Source organism: Elaeis guineensis, chromosome 9 (genome assembly GCF_000442705.2).
Source record: "Elaeis guineensis isolate ETL-2024a chromosome 9, EG11, whole genome shotgun sequence".
In the NCBI taxonomy this organism is placed as follows: Eukaryota; Viridiplantae; Streptophyta; class Magnoliopsida; order Arecales; family Arecaceae; genus Elaeis; species Elaeis guineensis.
In genome coordinates, this window is record NC_026001.2 from 8,029,703 (window position 1) to 8,037,813 (window position 8,111).

At 40.0% G+C, this 8,111-nt stretch overlaps 1 long non-coding RNA gene across 2 annotated transcripts; it reads left to right on the plus strand.

Annotated features, from left to right (window-relative positions):
• Positions 1–1,087: 1,087 nt before the first annotated feature.
• LOC105051812 (uncharacterized) lies at positions 1,088–7,207 on the plus strand. 2 transcript variants are annotated; one of them, XR_012134193.1, is made up of 6 exons: positions 1,088–1,261; positions 5,553–5,813; positions 5,904–6,034; positions 6,145–6,313; positions 6,401–6,663; positions 6,847–7,207. It is a non-coding gene; the product is annotated as an uncharacterized lncRNA (long non-coding RNA). The 2 variants fall into 2 exon arrangements; XR_012134194.1 differs by lacking the exon at positions 1,088–1,261 and adding an exon at positions 3,988–5,268.
• Positions 7,208–8,111: the final 904 nt, after the last annotated feature.

The following is an 8,111-nucleotide window of genomic DNA, read 5'->3' on the forward strand; positions in this document are numbered from 1 at the left end:
AATAAGAATGATCTAATTTATCTAAAATTCAATTTCTATATTTTCATATAGATTCAAAATTCTATTCCAATTTTGATCATGAATCAAAAATATTTTGGAGGATTTGATCATTCCGATTTACATTCCAATTCATTTCAATTTCGATCTTGAATCAAGCACTCCCTTATTTTAGTCTTTCAAAAAATCTAATAATTTACCCCAATGCAAATTCTCAACGGTGCATTTTTAGATAGGAGCTACGCCATTCATTCCAAAAATGAAAAGCTCTCGCTTATCTTGGAGACAGAAAGGGTCATGTTGTGAAGCTAAAAATGCGGGTGGTGAGATTATGCGAGGGCTCTCTGTGATGGAGTGGCAACCCAAATATGCATTGGGAGAAATGATCCCAAAAACAACCTGTTTATTAGTATGATAGAACTCAATTTCCCCAACTGATGTCTCCACTTCATCACTATTCCATCAGAAAGTCCTCTAGCAGCAAGTAAACAAACTCCTTATGCAAGACCCATTAATTTTTGAATACGGCCTATGGCCTCCTCAGACAATCTAGTCTCAAGAAAGCCACAAATGTCAGGTCTATGCTGCCTCACCGATGTTTTAGCATAATTGACAAAAGATGGTTTGGCAGCACCCGACAATTCCATGCCAGTATTATCATGTAGTCAAAGAAAAGGAGGAAGCCGACATTTTGGCCCCCCTTGGGATCACAATCAGTTGGACTAGGAGGTTCTGTTTGACCCCCCCTCAACATTCACAGCATCCAATCGAACATATTGGCCTATAGGTTGCTTCATGCAAACATCTTTTCCTTATAATACTGACTTTAATTTTAAAATGTATGCAGAATGAGTATCTGAGTCAACACCTTGAAGCTTGCTGGTTTTATGTTGAAGTAGTTGTGACCCTTGTACCTCAGATTGTTTTACCTTTCCCTTTAGCTCCTGAGTTTGTTTTGCTATCTTTACCCCTGTTGGTCTCCACACTTCCTTAATTCCATAAAGTTTCTTGCTGCTATTTGTCAGGACATACAGCACCAGCTGCTTAGACATATCCGCATCTGAAGTAATATCCTCCCGAATTATAACTTTAGACTGAGGAGGTGATTCAGATCTCGGAGAACTTCCTTTAGATGTGGACTTTGTTGGAGAACGCTTCCTTTTTAACTTCAGCGGCCCAACACCAGAAGTTTCAGCCTTGGCTGAAGATGAAGTACTAATCTTCATTGGCCGAAAGCTTGATTCTTCTGCTTCACCTAACAAAGGTACATACCTGGATCCTTGTCCCTTGTCCATCCCCTGATCAGTAGTTCTAGTCATGGTCGGTGAAGTCTTCATCGCTTGTTTTTTTGGTTGCGTCCATTGGTCCACCCCACCTCCCTCTGACTTTGATGAATTATGATTTTTTCTTGCCACATCTGCAGAGATAGGTGTAACTGATATCCTCGTTGCTTTGATCTATGGACCATATAGTTGTTTTTTTCTGATCTCCTCTGATAGAAGAGAACATCCACACTCCCTAACTATTGTAGTAATCCGACCACAATTGTAACATATTTCTAACAAATCTTCATAGATGAATTTTTGCTAGATAGAAGCATCATTTACTCGAACTTTAGTACCCGGGCAAATAGGCAAATCACCTCGTACTAACAAACAAACCCTGGCAAACCCAATTCTCGATGAAGCTGCTGTCCATTCATCCAAAAAGAGAGATTTACCTGCTACTGAAGCTATCCTCAAAATTTTTTCTTTGTCCCATAGTTCCAAGGGAAGCTCTGGTAACCGAACCCACACCCTCAACTGCTTGAGGACATCTCGACTAGCTTTAAAATTCGACCGCCATTCTTCCAGGGCAAGTAACTGCCCTGCTAACGACCAAGGCCCTTTATTCAGCACTCTGTGCTTCACCTCTTCTATAGGCAGTATGAACATTAACACCCCCTCAGAAATAAGGGAGACCTGCAAATCCCCCTCCACACTCCATCGGAGCTTAAGCTCCTTCTGTACAAACTCCAGCGGCAACCCGCTTCCTAAAAACTTTACCTAATAGAGATGACTTCAATTGAGAGACTGCTTGGCTTATCTCTTCACCAGAGAAGACAACTACCCTGTTGAATCTCTCCTCCATCGCAGCTATATTCGCAGCTGAGGCACGTGAAGTTTTCCACCTGAACCTTTGAACTCCCCGAACTACCTACGCCCAGGATCTTCGCGCCTCCGACACCGCTCCACCTCTAGCAGACGAACTTGTTGGAGGAACCCAATGCCCACTTCCATCGACTGCCGATGTTGGCTTATTAGGAGACGTCAATGCCTTCGGAGGTGACTGATTGCCTCCTCCACCCATGCTCCTCTCGCTTGCTTCTCTGCTCGTCGGGGTTTCAGACGAAACCCTAGCCAAAAATTTTTCTTTCTCGTTCTTTCCACTCTTTCTCTCTCTAAACAATCGAAAACCATCTCTCTCCTTCCTGGCGGTTAGCGGTGGTTTATGGTAGTACTTGTGATATGGAGCGTAATCTATTACGGGAGCAAATCATCCTTGCCAGTTCTATTGGGTTGCCTACTCTTATTATTGGTGATTTTAATTGTATTGTTAATGCGGAAGATAAAAAAAAAAAAAAAAGGAGGTGGACCATTCAAGGTGAACCGGGTTGTGAGAGCGTTTAAGGATTTTCTTAGACTTAATGGGTTTGTTGATTGGGATTCCAAGGGCCAGCATGCATTTGGTGTAACAATCAGACAGGGGCATCTAGAGTTTGAAAGCGTTTGGATAGAGCTTTTGCATTTGATATTTGGGTGCATATATTTTTAGAATCTAGGATGCTTCACTTAACAAGATTTGCCTTTGATCATTATCCTCTGTTGCTGACTCTTTTAAGCAATATGGAGAAGGGTCGACGTCCTTTCAGATTTGAAAAATTATGGATTTACTGTCAAGGCATTAATCAAGCTATAACTAATGCTCGGCAAACTCAGGGGGATTATTCACCTGATGTTAAGCTCACTAAGCTGCTGCTTAACACAAAAATTGCTGTGTCTAGGTGAAAAAAAGATGATGAGTAATTTGTTTGTTACAGCACAAAAGCTGAATGACAGAATCTATGAGTTGCAAAATGAAGGAGTCTCAAGATGGAAGCTTTGATCCGCAGGACTACCAACAGTTGCTTGCGTTGTTGTGGCGATATAATACTAATTTATTTAAACAAAAGTGTTATGGCGATAAAAGGCTAGGGCAACCTGGGTTAAGGAAGGAGATTCGAACACGAAGTATTTTCACCGCTCTACTATATTGTGAAGATGACAAAACCGTATCATAACTCTTCTGGATCATAGAGGAGTGATGCTATTGGAGGAACAAAAAATTATCAGACTTCTTATGGACCAATTTCAACTGAGGTGGTAGAGCCAAGCTGATGTGGTAGAGGCAAATTTTTCATTGGGACTGATCTCCGTTTCTCATGAACAGAATGAGCATATGATCCGAGAGATCACGAAAGGGGAGATAACTTAGGCTGTCTATGAAATGAGCTCTGATAAAGCTCCCAGACTAGATGGATTTCCAGCTTTTTTTCTTTCAAAAATTTTGGCACACTGTAAACTGAGAGGTCATTGATGCCATCAAGTACATTTTCACAAATGGTCAAATGCTGACAAGTTGGAAAGAAACATATATTGTGCTCTTGCTGAAGAAAAAGAATCCTCAAGTTGTAAATGATTATCGTCCTATTAATTTGTGTAACACTGTTTATAAAATAGTGGCGAAAATTATTGTTAACAGGCTGAAACTTGTTCTTCCAAATTTAGTTTCCAAGGAACAAGGAGCTTTTGTCCCCGGAAGAAGCATATTCGAAAATATCTTGATCGGGCGGGAGCTTATGCACTCAATGTTGAATGCACCCAAGACCCGTAGTTTAGTGACACTTAATATTGACATGGAGAAGGCCTATGATCCAATTCATTGGCCATTTCTCTATCTAGTCTTGCAGAACTTTGGTTGTCATTCAACAATAATTAATTGGGTTAGACTTTGTATTGAGGGGGCTTACTTTGCATTGCTGGTTAATGGCAGTCCTTCGGCCTGATTTGCACCATCGAGAGGCTTGAGGCAGAGCTGTCCATTATCTCCTTATTTATTCACCGTATGTTCTAAAGTTTTATTTGGATTTTTGAAATGTACAGTTCAATCGTAGCTATTGCGGGTGTATAAGCCAGCTAGACAGGGACCATCTCTCTCACATATCCTTTATGCAGATGATATCCTGTTGGTAGCTCGGGCAACAGTTAAAGATACGGTTTGTTTGAAGGCTATTCTTGATGCTTATTGTAGCATTTCAGTGCAGGCAATCAATATCCAGAAGTCCAGTATTACTTTTAGTCCAATTGTGATGAGGGGAGTGAAAATAAGTATTCGCTTGATATTTCAATGCACAGAGAAAAAAAGGAACTTGAAAATATTTGGGTGTGCCCCTAGCTAGAAATAAATTAGCTGTGTCAGATTTTACCTACATTATGGAGGCTGTGACAGCAAAGATCGACAATTGAAAGTGGAGAACTCTTTCATTTGCTGGCCGTCTTACGCTATTGCAAGCGGTTCTGTCTCTACTCCCACACATTGTTTGTCTTCAGTTAATGTTCCTATCTCTGTTTTAAAACAAATGGAGAGGAAATTTCGGGCCTTTTTATGGGGCCATCCATTGGATTCCAAGGGGCTCCACTTGCTTGGGAACAGGTTTGTCTTCCAAAGCGATATGGAGGGTTGGGGCTGGTGTCAATGTACACTGGAAAACAAGCTTTACTGGCTAAGCTTGCTACTCAATTGGTTCTCAAACCTCATACATTATGGCCCATATTGTTGGTGCAAAATACAATTTCAAAGGAACATGGCTTTCATATAACAAACCACCTAAATGTTCTGATATGTGGACGAAAATTACTACTGCAGGTAAGAAAATTCAGTTCCATTTTATCTGCTCTATTGGATCAGGAAATAATGTGCCCGTTATGAATGACCCTTGGATCACTCCTATCCCATTGGGGTATTGGCCAACCTATATTAACATGAATGTAGATTGTAGTAATATGAAACTTAGTCATTGATTATCCCCTATGCACGATTGGAACACTGCATTAGTGACTAACATTTTTTTTGAAGATTTACTTCAGCTGATCCACCAGGTGCTGTTGTCGAATGGGTGTTGGCCTGATTCCATATCCTGGCAAACAAGAACTACTAATGTCACTCTTAAGGACATGATGCAGATATTTCATGGTGCTACCTCTGACCTCACTGATAGATCTTTTCATTGGACCTGGAAACTTGAGATTCCCATGAGAGTTAAAACATTCTTATGGAAACTCGAGTGGAGGAGACTTCCTTGCAAAGAATTGTTGGTTAAGAGACAAATTATCCCAACTGAAATGCAATTTTGTAACCTTTGTATGTCAGAGGTTGAGGATTGCCATCATCTTATGATAGCCTGTTCATTTGCTCAGCAATGTTGGGCATATATGGGAACCATATTTAATATAAGCATTTGTCCTTCTTCTTTGCAGTAGCTAGAGGATATCATGGCCACTTCTATGACACGGATGCAACATAAAGCTGGAATTGCTATTGTTTTATTGTCCACTTGGAATGCACGAAATGAGAGGATGTTTCAAACTACAAACCATACCCCTGCTCAGGTGGTTTGTAAAGCTTTTGCTCTATTGCGTTGCACAGGGCCTTCTAACCAAATCATGATGGTCGAAGAACAGGCATGGTACTGGGGAGCTGCTGGTCCATCTAACAGGTTACCGCAAATATCAAAACAGGTAAGTTGGGTTCCCCCTCCCATCGGATTCCTCAAGCTTAATTTTGATGCCTCTGTGCAGACTGATGTGGGTGTTGCTTACATAATACAGGATAGCTGGGGAAGACTGGTGCAAGCTGGTGGCAAGAAATTATTGCCCCATCAGTCTCCCTTGCTGAGATGGCTGCGGTTTGGTTGGGAATGAGAGCAATTTTGCTTGATCTTAATGCTACTCATCTTCAGGTAGAGGGGGACTTTTGCACTGTTATTAATTGGTCGGCTAACAATTTCTCTAAAACTGTTAATTCTCACCCTATAATGTGTGATCTGAGGGAATGGGAAACAAATTGCAGGTTATCACAGTCACTCATGCTTACAGAGAAAGCAATTTTGCTGCTGATTTCTTGGCTAAAAAAGCTAGGGAAAGAAATTTCATCATTTCTACCCAGCAGCGTGTTTGGCCGGAGTTAGCTGATATCTTGGCTGCTGATGCTTTTGGAATTGTTTTTGAATGATGATGAGGTCAGGAATGTTAATGAGTTCTCTTATATATAAAAATGTTTTTGGGTTTCTTTTGACCCTGTTTTTTCTCTTGCATTGTGAATACAGAATTTGGAGTGCTTATAGGAGGATTGGGGTTTCAGAATCCACTCTGGCTCTGAGTTCTTAATTTTTACTGTTGCTCGAACTATTCATTACATTTTCTCCACTATCAGAACTGGTTTATTATGACCTCTAACAATGTTCTTTGTGTTATATTACATATGTTCAGAATCTTACTTATATTGGCTGGGGGTTTCAGCTGGTGGTTTGAGCTGCGAGGGAGTTTAATCTACTACTTATTGCTGATTCCTGGGTGTTATCTCCTTATGGTGAAGATCGTATTCCAAGGGTTTATATTTTTATAAACCTGTTTATCTTAACTTGTTGAATATTTACAGGATTTGTCTAGTACACATACTTCTTTGTAGCTTTGATCTTCTTATTATATTCACACTGCTTACATGGTCATTTACATCGAGACCCTTAATATCTTTGTTCATCTTCATTATCAGATGCACATCTGGACAGCATGGGAAAATAAATAGCTATTGTATTCTTACACAATCACAGAAACGCAACAGCCTCAACTTGATACAAGGACATACTTTTGTTGAATTTTCCTGTTCTTCTTCTATCATCAGACTTTCTATGGCTGATTATAGACCAGATGAGATCATTTCAAGCAACAAGATACTACTGGTTGTCATCCCTTATTGTCTGAAACAGCAGGTGCAGAACATCTCGGCGTGTTTTGGCTTTAAATCTGACGGATGTATTTTTTGGATGATTTTACTTTGCGTTTGTTATGTAATATTTTGATTTTCTTCAAATATTTATATTGTTTTGGATCTTTATAGTTAAATGATAACTTTATTTTCTCACCAAAAAAAAAAATCCAAACATGCATTGCTACCAAAAAATAAAAAAACAAAACATGCATTAATTATTTACAGTGCAAAAGATGCATCATAAAGAATTCAGAACCCATCGATGTACTATCCATAGCAAATGGAAATGTGATCTACTGCAGCATGGATAAGATGTGCTGCAATAGAGGTACAGACAAGGGGCTATACTATAATTGATTGGAGATGCGGAGCATCTATCAAGTATTGATGAAAACAAAAGTATGCGTCGGTACAGTTATGCGGGGATCCTCACTTGGTCGTTCGGGCTTGGGCATCCATTAGGCCCTTTGACATATCATAATTTAGATTGCAACAAACATAAATGCAGGTGGTTGTTTGATGGCCATTGCCATTGCCAGGAGGAGGAGGAGGAGGAGGAGGAGGAAGAAGAAGAAGAAGAAGAAGAAGAAGAAGAAGAAGAAGAAGAAGAAGAAGAAGAAGAAGAAGAAGAAGAAGAAGAAAGAAAGAAAGAAAGGTGGATAAGATTTTTGCAACGTGCTCCCATTTGTCATCTGTCATGGATATGTACATCGATCTCAATTTTTACATTCTCGGCGCTGACCAAATTATGAAAGATGATGATTATTGGATTATGGATACATGACAGATGAAGATCATCAGATACGACCCAGAGTTAGCCATAGCCTAATTCTAGTTCACCTCGTCTTCGGATGACCTACAGAGTTAGCCACAACCTAATAGCTCATGCACGAATGATCAATTTAGACAACTTGAGTTAAACACCTGCTCCACGGACTCTAGAATCTTGGTCCTGGATGATCTATTATAGCTCGTTTGTTGTCGAGCTAAGCTCCTCATCAGATCCATCTCTCTCAAATTAGGAAAGTTTAGATAGAATAGAATTCTTT